The sequence below is a fragment of the Labrus bergylta genome, chromosome 14, assembly GCF_963930695.1.
Source record: "Labrus bergylta chromosome 14, fLabBer1.1, whole genome shotgun sequence".
In the NCBI taxonomy this organism is placed as follows: domain Eukaryota; kingdom Metazoa; phylum Chordata; class Actinopteri; order Labriformes; family Labridae; genus Labrus; species Labrus bergylta.
In genome coordinates, this window is record NC_089208.1 from 14305845 (window position 1) to 14327378 (window position 21534).

Consider the following 21534-nt stretch of genomic DNA (forward strand, 5'->3'; position numbering starts at 1 on the left):
CATCCTCTTTCAGAGAGGGGCGGGGTCAGACACCGCTCATTTACATTTAAAGCTACAACACAGAAACAGCCTGTTCTGAGCAGATAGTCACTGGATATGCTAATATCCGCAGATATTATTGGCTGGCTGATTTATCGGTCGCGCTCTGGATGATAATGCCTTTGCATGCAACTGACATATAACCACATAGTCACACAGGCTGATCCGAACCAATCGCAGTAAAATGTACACATGCTGAGTGAGAAAGAATTGCTTGTCTGCAGAAATAAAATGTTCTTGCGATAAATTCTGACTATAGCGACGTTATTGTTGCAAATCCTTTCATTGGGATAACGATGTAACTGCACTTACTTGCCCAGCCCTACAGCCTACCCTGACCTATGTTTTCATTCTGTTTTAATTTTGTTCTTTTTAAGGAGGATAATTATGATTCCAGAGAGGTAGAGAATGAATGTCCCTGGTGTCCCACCTCCGTCGGCTTCTGGACCTGCACAAGAAATACGACTGCAGAATTTCACTTTCAGTCTTCGAGAAGGTGTGTCTTTTATGAAAACCAATTTCAAAAAAAGTGTACAGCAGAGGATTAGGGCTATGTTAAAAAAAAAAAAATCTAAAATTTATGAGATTAAAATCGGATATTTACGAGAATTGAGAGAGTCGTGGAAAAATATTTGTTTTTTTTAACGTGGCCCTAATCAAAGTTGGTACCACTTTTAGTTTAGAAGTATTATTTTAAGAAAGAGATAATGCTCTGTGGTGGTATGAATTCCATGAATTAAACTGTATTAGAATATATCTTTGCTGCCTTGCCCGTCTTACACGTTTATCACTGATGTTTTTCCGACTGCATTTTAAGCTGGTTTTGGCTGTAATTATTCTAATTGAACTGACTTTGACAGGGAAGTGTATGGAGTGTGGAGTTCTTTATGTTGGACAAAGAGCCGTCTACAGAGCTGATCGCTGCCACAGTGGAGAGCAGTATCTTGCCTCGTGATGAGCTTCTTCAGTATATCAAGGTAAAACAAAACCACTGCTGGACCATTAACCCTTGTGCCTTCCTCAAATGTATTTATATTTTCTGCTATGAACTTGCTTGAAACTACCAAAATTTCAATTATTTTTAGGATTGTAACCCTTTAAAAGCAAGGTTATTAGTTGAATGGTGATTGGAGTTTTGGATATGTGAAAGACAGCAACAAAGCTGATTTGATTGCACAGTCTTTTTTATGATCCCACTGGAAACCTTTGTAGCCAAAATGTACACACAGTCTGCAATAAAATCATCAAATTTTTCCTTTTGTATAAATTGCTGTTTCTCCTGCTTTCTTTTCTGCTGTTTTTACGGCTTTTGACGAGAGGGAAAGATCTCCATCGCCCCCGGTCTCAGGGAGCAGGTGAAAGACAGGGTGCTTTCGGAGAAATCTTGCATGAGAGTTTCTCCCTCGCCCCCGGTCTCAGGCGGGTTTGGCCAGGAACTTTTCTGAAAATGAATGGGCCGGAATAGCGAATCTGGATGTTTGAATCTGGGTGTCCAGCATCCAGAATTAGAATATTAGAAAATCAGCCACACCCACCAAATTTGAGCCAGATTGGACTGATTCATGGGTAATTTTTCACATCTTGATAAAAGAAGGTTGCATTACAGATGAATAGATAAGGTGAGACAAGTCATGGAGGATATGGTTGACCAATTTAAGCCCATGGGTCACAGATCTTTATAGTTTGCTGTAATGCAGCGCATGATACAGACATTTCATAGATGAGGAGTTTATACAAAAGTTCATGAGTTTCTGACTGGTATTTGGCTGTTAACAGAAACTCCTCAGCAAAGAAGTTTTTACACTTAATGAACTGATTAAAGAAAAGAACTTCAGAGAACAATAGCATTGGGCACCTCAGAGAAATGTTTCAATCACATCTACACCTCTGTCAATACTTTGTGTCCCTCTTTCTCGCTTTTAGAAATGAATGCTCCCTCTCTCTGTGGTGAATCTGTGTAGATTTTTATCTCTGGATGCTTTTTATAGTCAAAGGCAGGTGATTGAGGCTTCATGGTAATTTGCATATAGAGCAGGGAAGTGAGATCCGATCACAAGTGGTGACTGGAGAACCATTTAGAGTACCATTGTGATGTAGGATGTGAACAGTCATACTCACAGTATTCCAACTTTGATCAGATTTCTGTGGATGCGGTCTCTGTGATTTACTATAAAGATGCTTACAGAAGTAGCCTCTTAAATATTAGAAAATGAAGGAAATGGATAACAAGGCCAGGTAAATTGAAACAAAGAAGAGGGAATATTTAGACAAAAAAAATAAAAAAATCTTCCAAGATAAAGACTAAGGGTGAGAAATTGCTGCCACAGTGATAGAGAGGCAGTCAGGTACACGGTGGCAACAGACTCAATTACAGTGTATTATTTTGACTCCCACTCCCTAGGACATTGTCAAACAGCAGGTTGGGAGCAGTGTGTGTGTAGTCAGTTTGTGTATATGTAAAGGTGCAGTACATTGTTCTGTATGCGTGTGAGCCGCCTCAGCAGGAGCCGAAAGCTCTCACTGAAATGTTGTCTGTGGTCGAGGTGACTCTGGCCCCAGGCAAGCGCTGCAGAAAACAGGAAAATAAATGACAGGCCCCATCTCCCAGCTAACACCTACATCAGTCATCCTTTCATTAGAGTAGGTGAGAGCTTCACAAGGATAGAGAGGGGGACAAAGGACAGAGAAGTGACAGGGAGACCAAACGAGAAGAGAGGAAGAAAGACTAATAAAAATAGCACAACAAAAACAAACAAATATTCATGTAAAAAGAGATGAGAGGGGAGGGAAAATGAAAGCAACAATACACTTTCCAATCTATATTTGAAGGGGGGGGGGGGGGGGGGGGGGGGGGGTGACATTTCAAAGTTGACATCTGGCTGAAAAATTTGTAAAATGGGATGAACAGGCATGGATAAGAAAGAGCTAAGACAGGGACAGAGGTTCAGCCATATTGAGAAACAGGGACTTGCTGTGGAATCAAGGAGAACTGAGTGTATGAAGCTACTTACACATGATGGACAGGAAGGTGAGAGCACTGAAGTTTTAGTTAATTAAAAGCATTGATATATATTCACATTCTGTAGCTGTGCTCATTCCTCTACCTCCCTCTGCCTCCCAGTGATATTCACAGTAAGTCTGGGCTCAGACTACAGGAGTTTTAAAAAGGGTTGCATCACACACATAAGGAGAACATTACTGGCAAATCTCGAACATGCACACACTACAAGATTTGAAAATAATAGCACATAAATCCCTAAGGTTACTATTAAAACTATGAGTGTGAGCATTGTATATTGGCAACCAAGATTGTTTGATCGTATGTGACCTCATAAATGGTTAAACAAGTAGGATAAAATAACAGTCAAGGACTCTGGTTGTCTAATCTTCTGCAAAAAGAGGGAGTTGATTTTGAACCTGTTCTTTTTCTTCTTATGGTAGGTAAGAAGCTAACTAACATTAGCTGCAGGGGCTGGAATGTTTTTTATTGTAAAAAACACGTGCCTCCTTCTCCATCTTTCTCCCATCAGTGTCTGACTTTCTGGCACAGAAAATGCAGACATAATCATCCAGACATTAAAATTTAAATGGGGCTTTGTTGCGATGAGTCTGTGAATGGTTCAATTACTGATCTGTAAACCTTCCACAGAAACTAGAAAGTGTAAACGGACATCAGTTCCAAACGAGGTTCCAAACCGGATTCAACCTCTCGTTAACTAAGAGGTGAATTGGGTTTAACACTAGGACCACCAACATTCTAGACCCCCCCTCCAAGCGCCGCAGCCGTCTTTCAGACGGCATATGCAAATGAAATTGTTTGTGCTCAGCAGCACACAAATAATGCATTTTTTTGATGAAGTTAAGTACAACTTACTTTTATCTACAAACCAAATAGACTATCAGCATAAGACAGGATTGGTAACCTTTTAAATGTTGCATGTTAATTTACAATATCTGTCAGCTTTTTTAGTGCGCCGTTGCTGCTCCACGTCTCCCGTTGCTAAAACACATTCTACAATAATTAAACATACAGAACTTTTAGTCTATTATATTGTTGGCTATAGTAGGCTATGCATTTTAATAAAAACACTGCAAAAAAAGAGATAAACACCGATGCTCCTCCTCCTCTCTGCAACTGGGTTTGTTTCCCTGACATACAGGAAATCATTGACCAACACGCGCACAACAACAACAACAACAACAACAACATGGCTATCTATGGGCATGACAAACTATATAGCCTACAAAAAGAACTGCAGAAATCCATAACAGATGCAACGGCAAACCAACAGATGAACTAATGAACAATCAGCACCTTGGACAGCGCCGCGGCACGTAATGCACATACCTGCGGCAAAAGTGCTCAACCTTTACGGTGCACTTCCCACTCTCAGGGCGCCTGTACCCCTTGCAGGAGACAACGGTCATGTTTTTCTTGCAGTGCGTGTTTGTCTGACACTGCCTCCTTCTCAGCTCTATTGGATGCTGTGGCTCAGTGGGCACTGACATCAGACTGGCCTTGACATGCAAGTGTTCCTCTCTCTGTTCCTTTGCCGGCTCAAGAATGAACATGTATCTATCTGTCTGTGGTCTCTATCTATCTATCTATTTGTATATCCTATCTATCTGTCGCTCTTTGTTAAATTCCTGCGCATATATATGAAGTCTATAAATAGAAACAATAACTAATAAAAATTAAAACGACGCCCGAAAACAATCCAGAGAAATGTATCATTTTCAACTGCCGTCAATATGAAGGCGGCGGCGGATAGAGGTATAAATGCTCAGAAATCTTGTGTGTTTTATTTTAGTTACACATAGGCTTCAGAAAACAACAAGAGTTATTTGTATTATAAAAACCCAAACTGTCCGTCAGACGGTCTTGGCGGTTCTAGTGTTAAATTAGCCTAAAAGAGCCCCACCTTACTCCACTAAATCAATGTTCCTGTGAGATACATTTTTTCTGTTTCCTTTTTTCCCCCCATTGTACAAAGTACCATTTTTAGTTTCTCCTGTCTACCAACTTCACTCTCTACAACCTTGTATATTGTGTCTTGATGGGACCCAGCTGCTCTTTGAGATGACAAGAGTATTTGATGATATGCAGTGAATGATGCTCTGCTGTCAGGACTGCAGGATTCATAATAAAACAAATAAATAAGTGTGGTTGCACTTAAAAATACTGCCCTGGTTTCACAGTGTCAGGTACCAATAGAATATTGCTGGTACTTAAATGTAGGTTATGTAGAGGAAACAAGAATCTAGGGAAAGCTGTATAAACATTGAGCTGTTTGAAGATATGAAAAAATGAATTGTCCCCTGTGTGGTAAAAAATATAACTCTGAGATGTAAGGAAAATGTGTTTAACAGCACTGAACTTTTGCAGAATGAATAGTGTAAACTCTTTATTGTGTAACATATTGATAGTTATATTTTACCCAAAGAACAGGGGTATAAAAGAGGTGGAAGAAAGGGCTGCCTCCCATAGCCCAAAGACATGCTATAGTTACGGTGACTCCAAATTTTCGGTAGATGTGAGTTTGAGCATGAATGTTTGTCTGTCTCTTTTTGTAAGATCTGTCCAAGGTGGACCCTGCCTCTCCCCCATTGACAGCTGGGATCGGCTCTAGCCCTGTAAGTGTTTTCACTTACATTATATAGGAGTGAATTTATTAAAAGCTGTTAATGTCAGGTGAAATAAATATGGAATATGTTTTTAGTTTATCAGTTTATTTGATAGGGGGTTTGCAACAAACTATTTGGCAGGAAGTTATATGTTCAAACTATTGCTTGTATTATTCCAACCACAGCTGACTCCAGATGTATAACATAACACAATCATTGATATGCCTTGTACTAGCTGCAGCTGCAGGGTCCATGACAAATGTATGGAGAGAAGGTGGGCACCAATGGGTCTCTGGTCGATTTTCCAGACAACCATGCTAGAATTATGGATTTTGCCCTGGTACTGCAATGCATTCCAGACTAATGCTGCCATGAAATGCCCTTTGCTGTAATTTATTACAAGGAAACCACCTTTGCCTCTCACTTTGCCCTAGTAATAGCAAGCAGAGAGAGACAGCAGAAGGTAGGTAAAGAATAAGAAATCAAGGTGATCAAAGGTCAAGGGATTATATAAAGACAGGAGGAATAGATGATACTAGATTAAATTGAGGGAATTTAAAAAAATACATGTTTTTTTTTGCCACTATGCATTAATTTGACACAAGGCTTGACTGTTTAACAAAAAAACTTTAAAATGGACACTTATTACAGGACATTCTATGATTAGCTTGGATTGTGATATTAACAGCACAGCAAGGTCATTCAAATGAGCACAAGGACCTGAAAAGAAGGAAAAAATCAATACCTCTGAAGAGTGGCTTTCTGAACAACTGTCCTTGAGCTTTCTTATCTGCTCTCCCTCTCTGTCTGAACACGATCACCCCCTGCAGCAATTTAACCCTGATTAGCCCTTTAAAACGGATTTCAAGAATGTACAGCTGCCTGTGCAGAAATGTTTTCTGAGGCCTCCAATGCATATGGGAATTTAAAAATAAACTGCTCCAATGCAAATCATTGTGTATAAAGGTAATTATAGAATACTCGATATAAATCTCTATTCCCACAGGATTGGATGCAAAACATGAAAATTCCTGTTTGTATTTGCAAGAGTGATTTTCTGCACCATTTGATTCCATTTGGCTTTATTGCGATATTCTGTATAACATCCAGAACTACCTACTGATTAATTAGATTTGAATTCAGATTTTGAACTACAGGGATTATCATTCCAGGACAGTAAGACAAGAGTAGACAAATGAGCAAAAGATATTGGAGGGAACCAAGTTTTAGTGGCATGGGTACTATTCATTTTAGCAGCCAAGGTCAGGAATATGACAAATTTTAGTACAGAAACCCATTTAAGGATAATGGCATAATCCATCACTTTAGGTCTGTCTCTCTCTGGAGGAAGCATATATCTTGGTATTTTTTTGGGGGAAGAAAAACAGAATCCAGATACTATCAAACACAAAGCCATACACAGGGAATTTTCTTATGCTGTTTGAGACAAGTGTAGAGTATGTATGCTACGTTGTAACAAACTGTAAGTGATACTTATCTGAAAAGACAAGTATTAATCAACAGGATTAGATTCAGATCACGTGTGGGCTACTGAAAGCATTTATTTCTGAAAAGCTGGGTTGGAGAGGTTCTTAGGATGTGTTTGTTTAAGGCAAGATGCACAACAGACTCATGTGAGACGACTAGAAACTACCCAGCTGGATTTTTCATGGACTGTCTGATGTATTTTTCATACATCTAATTATCTGCCTGTACAAAAAATAAAATAGAAGTCCTAAAGTAATTTTTTAATGGACTGAAATAGTAAGTAGTGTTAATGATTATATATGTTTTGGGCACTATCTTTTTTTTTACTCTTCTGGACTTCAGATTACCAATGCTAATGTTTAAACAGTAAAAGCAATGAGGAGATTCATAATGGGCAAGTGTACAATAAGAGCCTTGCCCCGCATTAACCTTGATTAATATAACCCAAAGAAAAGTAATTTCAGGCACTGAATAGCTCTTGGAAGATTCACAAATATGTGTAAATTGCAAAGACAAAAACTGACATTGCCAAAACAATGTTACAATTCACTTAGCAGACGTACATCAGAGAGTTAAGTACAACACTAATCCATTCATAGACCATCACCGAGGCAGTGGGAGCAATGCGGAGTTGAGTGTCTTGCCGAAGGACACATCGGACATGTTGCTCAGCTGGGGGTCGAACCCTCAACCTTTGACCGGTTGAGAGGCGACGACTCGATTGAGTCACAGCTGCCCCCATACAATACAAAACTTCCATCTCAAGGCTCTTACAGCGGGTTGGTCACATCCAATTGCAGGACTGTTTACTTATTTGTGTACAGTTTTTGTTAGCAAAAATGACCTATTTGGACCTTCATAACATTCCCTTCCGTAGCTGTAAGAGGAATCAGCAATAACTTTGCTGCTTTCTTTATTTTTTGGTCTTCCTGCCTCCCTGATTGAAAGTCTGTGCCTTCTCAGGGTGTTTCGACAGAAGCGACCAGGAGAACCCCTTTTAGAAAAGGGACCTTCCTGGTTGGGTCATGCCTCAGAGTTTTGCATGCACCCAGTTAAATTCCTGAAGAAAATGAAGTAAAAGCATGCAAGGTATTAACTTTACAGCTGGCAGGCATGTAAATCACATTCCGTCTGGATCCTACATCATTTGAGGCATTTGTTAAAGAGAGTAAAAATAAAAATGGACTTAAACAAGTTTGCAATAAAAACAACAGAAAAAGATGATGTTGCAAAACACCCAGTAATCTTGGGTAGAAGATTATCTATTTCTTTTCAGCTACAAACTAATTTTAAGTGCTGGCTACTTGTCCTTTTTTTGGTAATTTGTTTCACAAGTCTGAAGGAAGTGCGGAGAAAGACAAATAGAAAGACCTTGCTCAACCAGAAACCTTATTTTCCAAATTCCAGAAATATGACCAATTATTTCCCAAACTGGTCTACAGACTTCAACCCATGAGTGAAAAGATGGAGGCAGAGAGGCTAAAACAATTATTCTGGAACACTCTGTCCATAGATTAAGACCAGGGACAATATCAGCTGCTGGGTGTTTGACATCCATCAGGACCATCGGGACCATCAGGAATTGGAGTCCATGACTGATTGGCACATATTAATTCTTCTCTTGGCATCTCAAGAAAATATATGAACATCAGCATTCTGGCTGCTTCCACATGAAGCACCCTAAAGCCACTGCTGGGATGGCTGAAGTAAATGAGGTTCTGAAAGAATCTGGCCAGGAGGTCAAACATGGTTGCCCCTTGATGAGTGTGAACTATGACATGCTGATTAAAAACACCAATCTTGGATAGTGCTGTAGAAAAGACCCTTGGACTTGATGTAACATGTCTCCTCTTCAGGTCAGTGCTTCAGGATATGGCTCTCAAAATGGCTGATGGATCTGAATATCACATTCCCAAGGACGACACTAGGGCAGCCTTGCCTTACATTGTCAGTCACACCAACACAGAGATCCACCCTGACCTACATTCATTCAAATACGACCGCTTTCTGGATCCAGATGGAAGCAAGAAAACAAACAACTACCAAACAGGGAAGAAGGTGAAGTACAGCGTGCCCTGTGGGGGCAGGGATCACCATGTGTCCTGGGAGATTCTTTGCACAAAATTGTAATGTTTATATCGTGAATCATGTACGATGCTGACACTGACATTTTGCACAGCAACTGAGTAATATTTACTATTCACAGAACGCTATCTTCTGACTCTATTTGTCTAAACTCTTTTGCCAACAGGTGGCTTACTTGTGTCATGACTACACTATGTTCCTGTGAACATCACAACAATGAGCTGAAACAGTAAGTTTTTTTTCTCATGTTGGTCTACTTTGAGTTTCAGCTGGTGAATCCTAATGAGAGGATACCTAATGCTGACACCAGTCTGTTTGGTTTGGGAGTAATTAATCCCTCAGATGTCCAGTTTTGGTACAGACTAAGAATCTGAAGCCAAGATCAAAACTATGTTTTCTTCTTAGAGAACAAATTTTCTACCTGTACGCGAAACGTATGTTGTTGTTTTTTATTGTTTGCTGTTTGTTAGTGCGTTCATGATCGATACCTAAAAAAGTTGCCAAAATCATGTTTTTTTTTTTAAATGACATCTCTTTTGCAGACTCATAAAACAAAAGATGTTAATTTCTTTCCCCTTTTATATCAGTCGGTGGAGGAAACAGTTATTTTGCTGATCACATTTTCCCAGCAGATTACACAATCATTTGGACAAGTATTGATCAGGTCTCAGTTGTTATTTAAGAAACTAGTCTGGGGGAATTATTCTCCAAAAGAGCTGATTCAAGATGTCCGTGTCTCGAAGCTCATGTGTATTCCAGTTATTTGTTTTCAAAAGACAGGCTGGATTAAATATGATGTAAATCATTCAAAGTAAAAAGATGTCACATTGTTAACATTGCTGGTGGAGATTTTAGGGTCATGCGTGTACTTTAAAGTCCATCACTGTCCATTTGTGTAGTAAGTCTGGATTTGCGTCAGATGACCTGCTTAAGACTTAGATAAAGCATATTTGAACTGTATAATGAATAGTAAGAAGTATTTTCCACATTTGAGATGAAACAGTAGACAACTCCACCATCACTTTGAGAGGGCAAAACAGGCCCTGCCATGCCCATGTTGTTGTGCTCAAAAGCACCATAATATCACAACAGAACAATATGTTTTGAAAAAGACATTATGCAAATAAGCTAATCATGGTTGAAGTGTTATTTTGTAGGCTGCTTGATGAAAAATATTCACATTGGAGTGTATATCAACATGGTTTAAACACCAGAAATCTCATCAACTGGAAAAGGTACTGTAACTGTTGAATCCTGTAGATTTTATCAAGCTTCATAAGATCGGTGCTTATTATCCTTTAAGAACCCAAGGACAATTATTTCTGTCTTGGTTTAACCTCTATCTCTTTACGCCTCATCATCTTTCCTTAATTTCTCTCCAACTCTGTCTTTTCTCCCCCTCCTCATGTGTACTGTCACTATGACTTTGTGTCATACTCTATCTGTGCTGGGTAATCATGCAGACAACCATGTGTAATCGAAGCTACTTTGTAGGAAGCTTGTTGTAACTCAGCCTGAGCACAGGAAGCACAAGATCTTTAGGCCAAGGTATCATTTATATTAGATGTGTAACTCAGAGGAAATACTGTTGCATTTTACTGAGATATAAGACAGAAAATACTAGTAAGGGAGGAGAATTTAGAAGATCTCTGTGATGACAGAGCGACGGGGAAAGTCATGTTTAGAGGGAGGAGCAAAGAGAAGGATTGAGGACTGTGGGGATGAGGAGGAAAAAAATGGAGGTCAGGGTGGGGGAGGTGATGTGGAGAGGAAAGGAGATAGAGGCAACATCAGCCACCATTGTTTTTTTTATAAATATGATTTGTGCTGTTAAGTCAAAATAGAGGCCTATAGAGATGATTACAGCTGATCATTTGTTTACTCAATAGCCTATTCTTCCAAGGTAACTTTTTCATATTTTCGACTTTACCATGTTTTTCCCAACACTAATGTGTCCCTAGCATGTCTACAAACCCCCCCAATTATGAAAAAAGTCCATCCTCTTTGTCTTTTACCTGCTCATTCTTCTGATGCAAAAAAAAGCCCAAGCCATCCAAGCCCTTCCAAAGGGGTGCATTCAGATACAGCTTTCTTACACTTAAAGGCTTTATATGCGATTTTTTTTTTTTTTTGATCCAGCAGATGTCGCCCTTGAGCACCAGCATGAAACCAAAACAACTCGCGCTGCATTGTTGTGTTAGCATGCTAATGCTACCAATCTTTATTATGCTCGTATCTTCACACTGCATGTAAATTTACCCGAAATGACCGTGATCTAGAAACGCACTTAAGCAGTGAGTACAGTATGTTATTCTTCTTTTCTCTAGTCCCTCAATTAAACAACTTTTATACGCGAGGGGATGAATTGGCCGACCGTCCGGGCGATATAAACAAACTGAAGATAGGACTCGGAAAGCATCACTGTCAGAGGATATACTTGATTTCTATTACATTTAAGTGTGAAAAATCGCATATAAAGCCTTTCAGGCTATGGACACAGAAACAGCCTATTCTGAGCAGGGCTGAAATAGAGGGGTTCATAGGCATGATAAAATACAGGATCAGAGTGGATTTTTAGCAAGCAACTTCACAGACATGTTTTGGGGAGCTCTGCAGCTTACTTGTTGAAAATGAGTTTTATATGTGACCTTTAATCTTTTATTTTTCCAGTGCATATTTTTATTTCACAGATTAGGTTTTTTAGAATTCTATCGTAAAGGTAGCAGTAGACCTTTTTATAAGTATGTTGGCGCATGGCTAAAAGCAGCAGTCGGATGCTTTGTTGTTTTATTTGTAAAATCCCAGCACATTCTTAGCAGGCAGACAGTTTTAATTGTCCTTGCACCATTTTTTGGCACACAGAAACTTGCTTCGCTTAAGCTGCTGTTCTATTGTTGCGAGTCTTTTCTGAATAATTTTATTCAGATGTTCTTTTGTGTGTGTACATTTGTGCGTGTGCAGTTCTCTTGTTTTAAGGCTTATGTACAGGTTTCAGGAGAAGATGGATGGGCTAAGTAGACAGAATGTGTTCGCAGACAACAGAGCCAAAGCTTCTTTTTGTATTGCAGAAAAAAAATGGCACAAAACCCACACAGGAGGTAGACAAGGAGTAAAAAAAATAAACTGCTTGCCTCGCTGCTTTGTCGCTCTTCTTACCAGTCAAGCATTGTTGTTTAGAGGCTTACTGGGTCCAGCAGTGTTTTCCTTTCTCTATTGCTTTCTCACCAAATTTCTGACAGAAATGGTTACAGGTATCACAAAACAGCAAAATAAGTCATTCTAATTTTAGTTGGAAAATGTGGCAGTAGTATAACAGACTACTCTTTACGGGGTATTTGTTTGTACCTGAGTTGGGGGATTCTTCAGGATACTGAAGGTGAAGTAGGTTTCTCAAAGGAGGTTGAAGCTGAACATTTGTTGAGATTCAGAAACCTCTGCTGTAATAAATATGAGGTGATAATTATTATGTTGTCATTCCTATTTTGAATGCTCATGTAAGTACAAATGTTGAGTGAAATCTCTGTGAAGGTTAAAATGATCTGTTTGGATTCTGAAGCCCAGCTGAGAGGAGTATTAAGAATGTTTTTCATGAATTTATTTTTCAATCAATAGAGCTTAAGTTTTGAAATTCACAAATTTAGAGGTGAAGTTACTTGATCACTGCTACTTTAGTTTAAAAAAACCACTTAATTTTGTGCATACGTATATGCAAAAAAAAAACAAATCTAGAATATTTTTTTAAAAAAAGAAAGAAATGAAACAGACTTGAATGTGGTACTTTTGTGGCAGCGAACGGACAGATGGAAAAGTGATCTCTGAACAGGAGCCCAGCAGAGACAGCACTCTGCAGGCCTCCTGAGTTCTTTCTATGATGAATAATGGAAATCTTTGACAGGCTGAAGTACTGCACAAAACTGAATACACTGAGCACGGAGTCCCAGCCACAGGCTGTCATCTTCACAGTGATTAGACCAATTAGAGGGCAGGATGAGGGAGAGGAAAGAAGAGATTGGGAAAGACATAGTTAAAAACTTACACCTCAGCAGATTTCAATGTTTTGCTTCAAAACAGATTTAATTTGAGAACTTTGCAGGCTTGTTTTGGAAATAAAAAGACTGTACTGCAGAAGCTTACATTTTTCAATTATGTTTGAGTTTTTTCTTCATTGTGTTACAATTCCATCACACACTTTAGATATTTTTATTCAAAGCCACTCTGATCTGCTAATAAGTACGTGTTGATTTTTTCAACAGTGCTCGCACCAAGCTAAATACAGCAGATCAATCCAGAAAGGAAGTCATCTGGAGTAAGTGTTTGAGAACCCACTTGGCAAAAGTTCAGAGGGACAGAAAAGTTGTGATTGTTTCTAATAAATTGGGAATGATTAACAAGAGTAGTGTGCAGGATTTTTTCTTTTCAAGTGGAAGTCAGACCCAGAAATGCATAGAGCATCTGGTCATTTTCAAAATCAAACACCATGTACGCTTCAGAAAGGCTTCCAGTTGGGAGGATCCAACTGGAGAACACCAAATGTTGTATACAAGTGTGCAATTAAAACAAAGAGTACGTTTCTGTCAATTTCTCTTGTCTTAGTTTGAAGAAGTGAGTCGTTCATTTGGTGCCACCAGATTTTTTTAAATCAAGCACTACTGCTATATTATTGCTGGAAAGTCATCCAAATAAGTAAATTAATTATTCCAATAAACCAAATCAATTGTCTTGGATTCCTAAACTGAAAGTATTTGGGGTCCTTGCAAGCCCCTTTCCGGTGTAGTACAACAAAACGACTTACCAGCAGCCATAATAGAAAGTACCTGCACTACAATTTGGACATGACCTATTATTATGTCACGGTATTAGTCATAAAAAATGTTTTTCTTTGACACAATTTTATCATATGGTACAAATCTAGATAACTTTTCCTGGTATTTTGATCTATGTGTAAGCCTTTTTTGGGCTGCCATTGTGTTCATATTGGGTGGAAGATTGTCTGTTTACTTGATTTCACTCCAGTACACTCCCTTTACTCGAGTGACATCTGCCACTACCATTTTTCTCTTTACAGAGCAGCCAGACCCTCTTGAAAAGACGCCCTCCTCTGAAGCCAAGAAAGCATTAGATTGAGGCTCATGCTGCCAAATGCTGTCTCTATTTCCTATGCTCTTTTTAGTTATTTTTGGAAACACCCAACCCTACAGAACTCTGGTATCTGGCACAGATAAAGCAAACATGAACACACTGACAAGCAAATTAGAATCTTCTGCAGAAATTCAAAACTTGTGTGCAGCTCAGTCATCTCAGGATGCAATAAGGGTCAGTATTGTTAGTAAGTACGTAGTTATCAAATGCCTTGGACAACTACTGAATTCCTTCATCTGTCAAGGAGATCTTGGCAGTTATCATTAAAAGTTGGTTAGCTTTTTCAGTCAAGCAAACTGATTGGCCAAAAAAACATTTAGGGCATGCTATCAAGTCCCAGAGTGCTTTAGTATTACAGCTTATTGTACGTAAAATGCCAAGGGAAAGTAATAATGCACAACTGTTTGTGTTTAACAATTGGTTATGTTGTCAGCCAGCACACTTGAGATCAAAGATTGCAGATTTAAATACATTATTAAGGTCAAGGTTGTCTTTATTATCCCTGCGAGAGGGCTATGTGTTCTGCAGTGAGCAGTAAAATACATACATACATACAGCCAGCAATCAGCATACAACATACGAATGGACATTAAAAAAATAAAATAGATTAAAAAAAACAGATGAAAGCAAAAAGCAACACGATTAGTTATGCAAAAGTCGATGGCAGCATGGAGAAATTAGTTTCTCAGTCTCTGTCCTATGCTGGCTCGCTGAATCTGCGGCCTGGTGACAACAACTTAAAATCCTTGGACACTATGGATGACTATGATCTTATCAACTCAAGCTCAGAATCTTTTGCCAAGCATTTTGGTAACTGTTAAGCATACTGTAGTGCTGCTTTTAAAGTTTTACTCATTTGTTTACTTTCCTACTTACTTTTGAATATAATAGTCCATCAGCCTTTGCTACTGTATAGCCTTTTTCAAGTGGTAGTTTTATAGTTTTAATGACCTTGTTAACATGTTTAACTGCTTAGACTAATATAGTGGACATTGTAAACATGATACCTACCTGGCATCAGGATGTAAACATTAGTCATAAGTTCTTTTCAGACTAGTGGAATTATTTTCTGTAGTTATAGGATATATTTTTAATTTTTAAAGATGGAACTGCTGTTGAATGCAATAGTAACGTTATAGTATTGTTTGGATCTCAGTAATAAAAGAATGACCCACTGTTATGTCCTAGCTTATAATATGTTTCTCATAATGAGATTTTCCATGGGGTTCAAATACATTTTCAAGTCATGCTATATCTTGGGCGTTCTTTGTTTCTTTCACTATTTTTTTTTTTTGCTTACATTGTGTTAGCACAACCTCTTCATCCATTCCAAAGAAATTCTAAATTTCCCAACGGGCCTTGCAACCAAACCATACTTTGACAAAACAAAGTAGAATTATCTGCTGACATCTGTCAGTTCCCTGCCTGGACTCCCCCTATGCTGTCCTAAATACCAAGCCTTTTTCACTTTTACTAGGGGGCTGGCTGGAAAAAATGTAGGTAAAAGAAATTTCTGCTGTTTGTATTTATATGTGAAGTTCATACTGAAAATTTCAGGTAATTTTAAAAACATTTGTGCAAGAGAGAAAGTACCACCATATTGTCTTTGGATCAAGTTAGTGGAGACAGTCATGCATGATTTTTTGAGAAGCATTTCTTTTTTTGTAAAAAAATAAAAAAAATAAGAGCAGTGGAGAGAAGAAGTCTTCTGAAATACCCCAGCAGCAAGTTTCTTCATAGCTTTAAGATTTCATGGGAGCCACCACCACATGTCTAATTAAAGTGAAATAGATAATCAGTCCCAGCTAATTAAATATTAACTTGACTTGAAACATCTTTCATTTGATAGACACTGTAATTAAGATAATGACGTTAAAATGCATTAGAAGTTCTATTTAAAACATTGCTGTGGAACTTTTCTTTTTTAATGACAGTCTTATCTAATTCAGTTTTGAAGGTTTCTGCTTTGTCATCATTAAATACCCTTTGTAAACTTGGAAAACTTGCTGTCAGCAGCATGTGAGTTTTTTGTCTTTGAGTATTTTGTCTTTGATACATGTTTAAATTTAGCCATTATTAGGGCCCGAGCTCCGACCTCGGAGAAACTGAAGGAGTTATAATTCTCCCTCGCCACAATGAATAATTTTGGGGCTTTAACGTGCAGGAAAACTTACCCACTTCACACAAAATTCAGCCTTGTGTGAAATTTACGCATGAAAGTGGTTCGGTGCATGGGCTTCGTCAAATTGCTCCACAGCACCCCCAAACGTCACTCAGGGTGCTGCGGTTAACCTACATGCACGAAAATTGGTGAGCCATATGAAGCTCAATGAGACGAGAAAAAAATGACCATACTCTTAAATGTACAGGAAGTGCGCTAGGTACAATCAAAGTCCAATTTTTGCGATTTGTCAGATTTCACAGCATCCCTATTATAACACACTGTCCGAGTGAATTGATCTAGTCCTGATCAATTCAAGTTTGGTATGAAATGAAAGTAGACAAGTTTCAAATTCAAAGTTGTGCGAACCACGAGGTTTCACCATAGGAGGTGGCGGGCTCTCAAAGTTTGATTATGTTTTTGGCACACCGCCAATAAAATAAATTGTTGTAACTGATATGCAGTGTTTGATCATCATCAAATTTGTCATGCAAGATACGAGGTCCGCTTTGAATACATCCACTGTTTAAATTTTTTATAGTCACAGTGCCACCTGTTGAAAACAGGAAGTCACTATTTCTGAATTAGCACTAGCAATTCCTACATGGTTGCTCAAATCTCCCTCAATATTCATATGTACCATCTTAAGACCTTGGACACAATATGTTTCCAAGCTCAAAGGCCTGAGTCACCACACGGACGCATTGTTCGCCATCGAACAGGAAGACATTTTTTTTTTTAAATGAAATTGTAATAACTCTGGCATGCAGTGTTCTATCATAACCAGATTTGTCGTGCAAGATTCCGGGCCATGCCTAAAGACATTCATATTGGTAATTTCTTATAAAGTCACAGCGCCACTTGTTGACAACAGGAAGTATTTGCTTCTGAATTAGCACAAGCCATTCCCACACAGTTGCTCACGAAATTGGTGAGGAACCTCCTAAGACCTTAGACAAACTACCTTTCCGAGACGAAGGCCTGTGTCAAATGCTGTTGCCATCATACGAGTCGTTCACCATCAAACACGATGTAGTTATTTGAGGGGTTTAACATAGTCTTATACACACAAACTTCATACACATCATCTCAGTGGGAAAATACAACTTTTCATGTGGGTATAATTAGTGGGGGTGGCTAAATGGCTCAGTAGCGCCCCCTTGACATTTTCAAAAAGACCTCCCTTTATATGTTTTTTTTCAGCTACATGCATGACAATTATTATGCACATTAACCATGCCAAAACCTACATAAAATCCTCTGGCAACCTTATTCAAAACCCAACAGGAAGTCTGCCATAATTTTTTTAATTTAAGAAAAATGGCTCAATTTTGCGATTCACAGGCTACCTATTTCAACAAACTTGACCAAGGCCCTGTTTATCTTATCATTGCCAACTCAGTGTCAGTGTGTTAGTAGACCAGACTTGAAAATGTCACGGCATGTGCCACTCATATGCCGCAGCATGTTCCACTCATATGCCACAGCATGTGCCACTCATATGCCACAGCATGTGCCACTCATGTGCCACGGCATGTGCGGGACTGACATAGCACATGAGTGGACCCTCATATGTGGCATATAACGCGGCACATGAGTGGACCAGACCGGCATATGCCGTGGCATGAGTGGACCAGAACGGCATATGCCACTCATAAGCCGTGGCATATGCCGCAGCACATGAGTGGACCAGACCGTCATATGCAACGCCATATGCCACGGCAAGGTGACTTTTTAAAAATCTGATCCATGTTGTAAATTTTAAACCATGTAAAATGTGTATTTATATCAGGTTATGCTCATCATTTGACAAAACTGCCTTTTGTGTCTGAAAAACCAGACCTAAACCACCAGTTTTAATGGTTTGTTTTAGCTAATAAACCATTCCATGGAAAACATGTGGTCATTATATTTTCTTCACGTAGAGCTGAAACAGAGGTAAAAAAAAAATACTTTAGTGCCAAAAATTATATAAAAGATAAACCATAGACTAATTTCTGAGGTTTCTTTTTTTGTCTGTAACCTTCACATAGGAAATGACATTTCTGTCTTCTGACATGATTTGAGACAAATATGGTGTTCCACATTCATCTGTAACTTTATTGCTCCTCCCTTATCTCTCCCTGGTTCCCTCTTATAGGCCCATCCATCTCTTATTCCAACCTATCATTTTCGTATTCATTTCATCTCTGTCTTTCCCCCTCTTACTCTCACACTCCTCTTCCCTCTTGCCTGACAGCCTCCTGAGGGCAGAGCAAGAAAGTCAAATAGTCAAATATCTAAGTTTGGCACTGAAATGGGCAGAGAGTAAGAGAGAGTGCAGAAAAGTGGTGGTTTCCATTTAAATTGGTAGAGCTCTCATATTGTGGCAAACAGGTGATCATTACCTCTTGTTGAAGGAACAGATCATTACGAACTCCTTGTATGACAATCTGAGTAATTCCACCTCCTCCGTAAAATTTGGCTCCCTCCTGCCTTCAGGCAAGTGAACGCTATGGAGAAATTCAAGCCAGAGTTTCTGACTCATCACTGTTCCATTGTTGCCTTAAAATAGGTGCTGCTGATATGGGATTCAGTCAATACTATTCCCCTTGGGAAAGCATCAAAAATAGCCCAGCCAAAATAATGAGTACACGTCTTTTAAAATTGGCAGTTTCACCTTGCTGCCCGTTGTATACCTACACAGGGCAAACATTCAGAGGCAGATAGAAAAGAGAGGTCATATCAAAGAATGCATTACAGATATGGAGGTATGCAGCCCTTAGGCCTTCATGGTGAGACTTACAAAGTGTGATACACACACCTCCTAAGGGTACTCTTGATGGCTGGGGGAAACAAAGACGCTTAAGAAACACCTGCTCCTATAAAAAACAAAAAAATGCAGGTCTGCTCTTGGATCCTGAAGCCTTCAAGAGTAGTATTAAATTATAGGCTCCTCTCTTTGAATAATTTACAATAATTGCATCTTTTGTTGTTGTTGCTGTCAGTAAGTCTACCTTTGTTTGTGTGTTTTTCCGTCTCTATCCATGCTTTTTCTTTCTCTTGCTCTATAACAGTTTCTGGATCAAGCCAAACATGACATTGATGGCTGTTCACTAACGAGTCTGGTTCTGCTCAACACTTCTGCCTGCTAAGGGAAAGTTTGTCCTTGATGCTTATGGTAAGTACTTGTGAATGATGCGTCTCTGTAAGTAACATATACCATGTAACATGTACAGAGAGTACAGAGTGGACCACCTTTACAGGTAAAGGGTCATGAGATAACTTTGGTTGTAAGTTTTTTGGACGGCTTGATTGACATCCACTAATGCAATTGTCAGACTGGATTTCATACAGTAGCTATAAATGGTTTGATCCACAAGCATAACTGTTGTAGAAAGTGCACAACAACCAGACATTAAAAAAAGATTGAGAGAGTCACCTGCACTCAAGGTCCCCACCCTTGCTTAATGGAAATACATAGTAGAGTTTCAGTTCTAATTTACACACAATAGTTAGTACCCAGATGCTGCATCATGAAGGAATATTCCATTAGGGTTAACATTTGTGGCTCAATGAGGCTTGTATTACACACTCTGGCCCACATGCATCATCTCTAGCACAGTGAAACCAAAACTATTATTTCTCTGGGAAAATGCATCAGATGAAGAGCTAGTGGAGAGCATGTTCTGTACCTGAGCAATGGAGCTCCTATTGCATATTGTATTTATGGAGGATAATGGGGATAATAGGATTTACATGAAGTGTTAATGTGGAAACACAGGGAGACAGAATTACAGTGGCAATCATTTAAACTGAGAGCAGCAAATCCTGGCACATTAAACGATTCCTTAACAGCGATGCACCCAAAACAATTTCCCGCCTGGGTGACCATACTTGCTTGTTCTGCAATCTGATTAAGCCGACCAGGAAGGAGACAAGAGAGAATCTTCTGGCAGCACTCTCTCTCCTTCTCCCTCTTTCTAAATCGTTCATTCACCCTCAGCTTAATATCAGTCATGTGTAACAATAATTGTAAGATTGATCTTGACATGCATGAGGTTAATGGCATCCATTTATTAAATTAAAAGGGCTCTTGAAGGTGCAGGGAAAGTTGCCTTTGCTCTAAGGACATTCTTAATACTGAGAATAATACTTGCAAAAGTCTGCAAAAAGAGAGCTCAAATATTGTGTTAGAAATTATAGATTGAATTATGCATAAATATTTACACTGGCACTTAAGACAACAAAATTGGTTGACAATGCACACACACACACACACACACACACACACACACACACACACACACACACACACACACACACACACACACACACACACACACACACACACACACACACACACACACACAAACAAACTGATTGAAGTGTTAAGCAATGATTCATTTGTATGTGATGCTACTGAAATGCAATTTATTATTAAAATTTAGTTCATCACAGTTGGTCAACAGATGTCTGAATATACTGGTAACTTGCCTTTAATCCTGCAGCATTAACTGTTTTATTAAAAACAAGGATTTAAGCACATTTCACAGAGGGCATTTCTACATCATAGGCTGCATAAAAAGATTGATGGCATAATATCCCCCTTTAAGTGAAGCCAAAACATTTGAAGCACTGCCTACTGATTGCCTCCAGAAAAGGTCATAAGCTCATCCCCTCAATGCCTGCTCCTTAGCCAGGTCAGTGAAATATGTGCTCTGGTTAACAGCTAGGGCCTAACTTCAATTCCTGGCTCTTACATCCAGATCCCATCTGCGCATGTCCTACTGTATGTGTTCACCAGTGCTCGTTGCTCGTGGCTTGATTTGTATACAATGGGAGGAGATGTGTCGCCCATATTTGTATACAGAAACTCAGGGTTAAAAATTTCTGATGTGAAAAAGGACCTGTTGCCTGTCCAACAGGAAAAGGCTCCTCTACTGTATCTTATGAATTATTTGAATTTGAGTACTATTGGTATTGTGTTGAATTTATTGTCCCTGGTTAATGATGAA

At 39.0% G+C, this 21534-nt stretch overlaps 1 pseudogene; it reads left to right on the plus strand.

The window, feature by feature from the left end:
* Positions 1–451: 451 nt before the first annotated feature.
* On the plus strand, positions 452–9611 carry LOC109995638 (5-beta-cholestane-3-alpha,7-alpha-diol 12-alpha-hydroxylase-like; annotated as a pseudogene).
* Positions 9612–21534: the final 11923 nt, after the last annotated feature.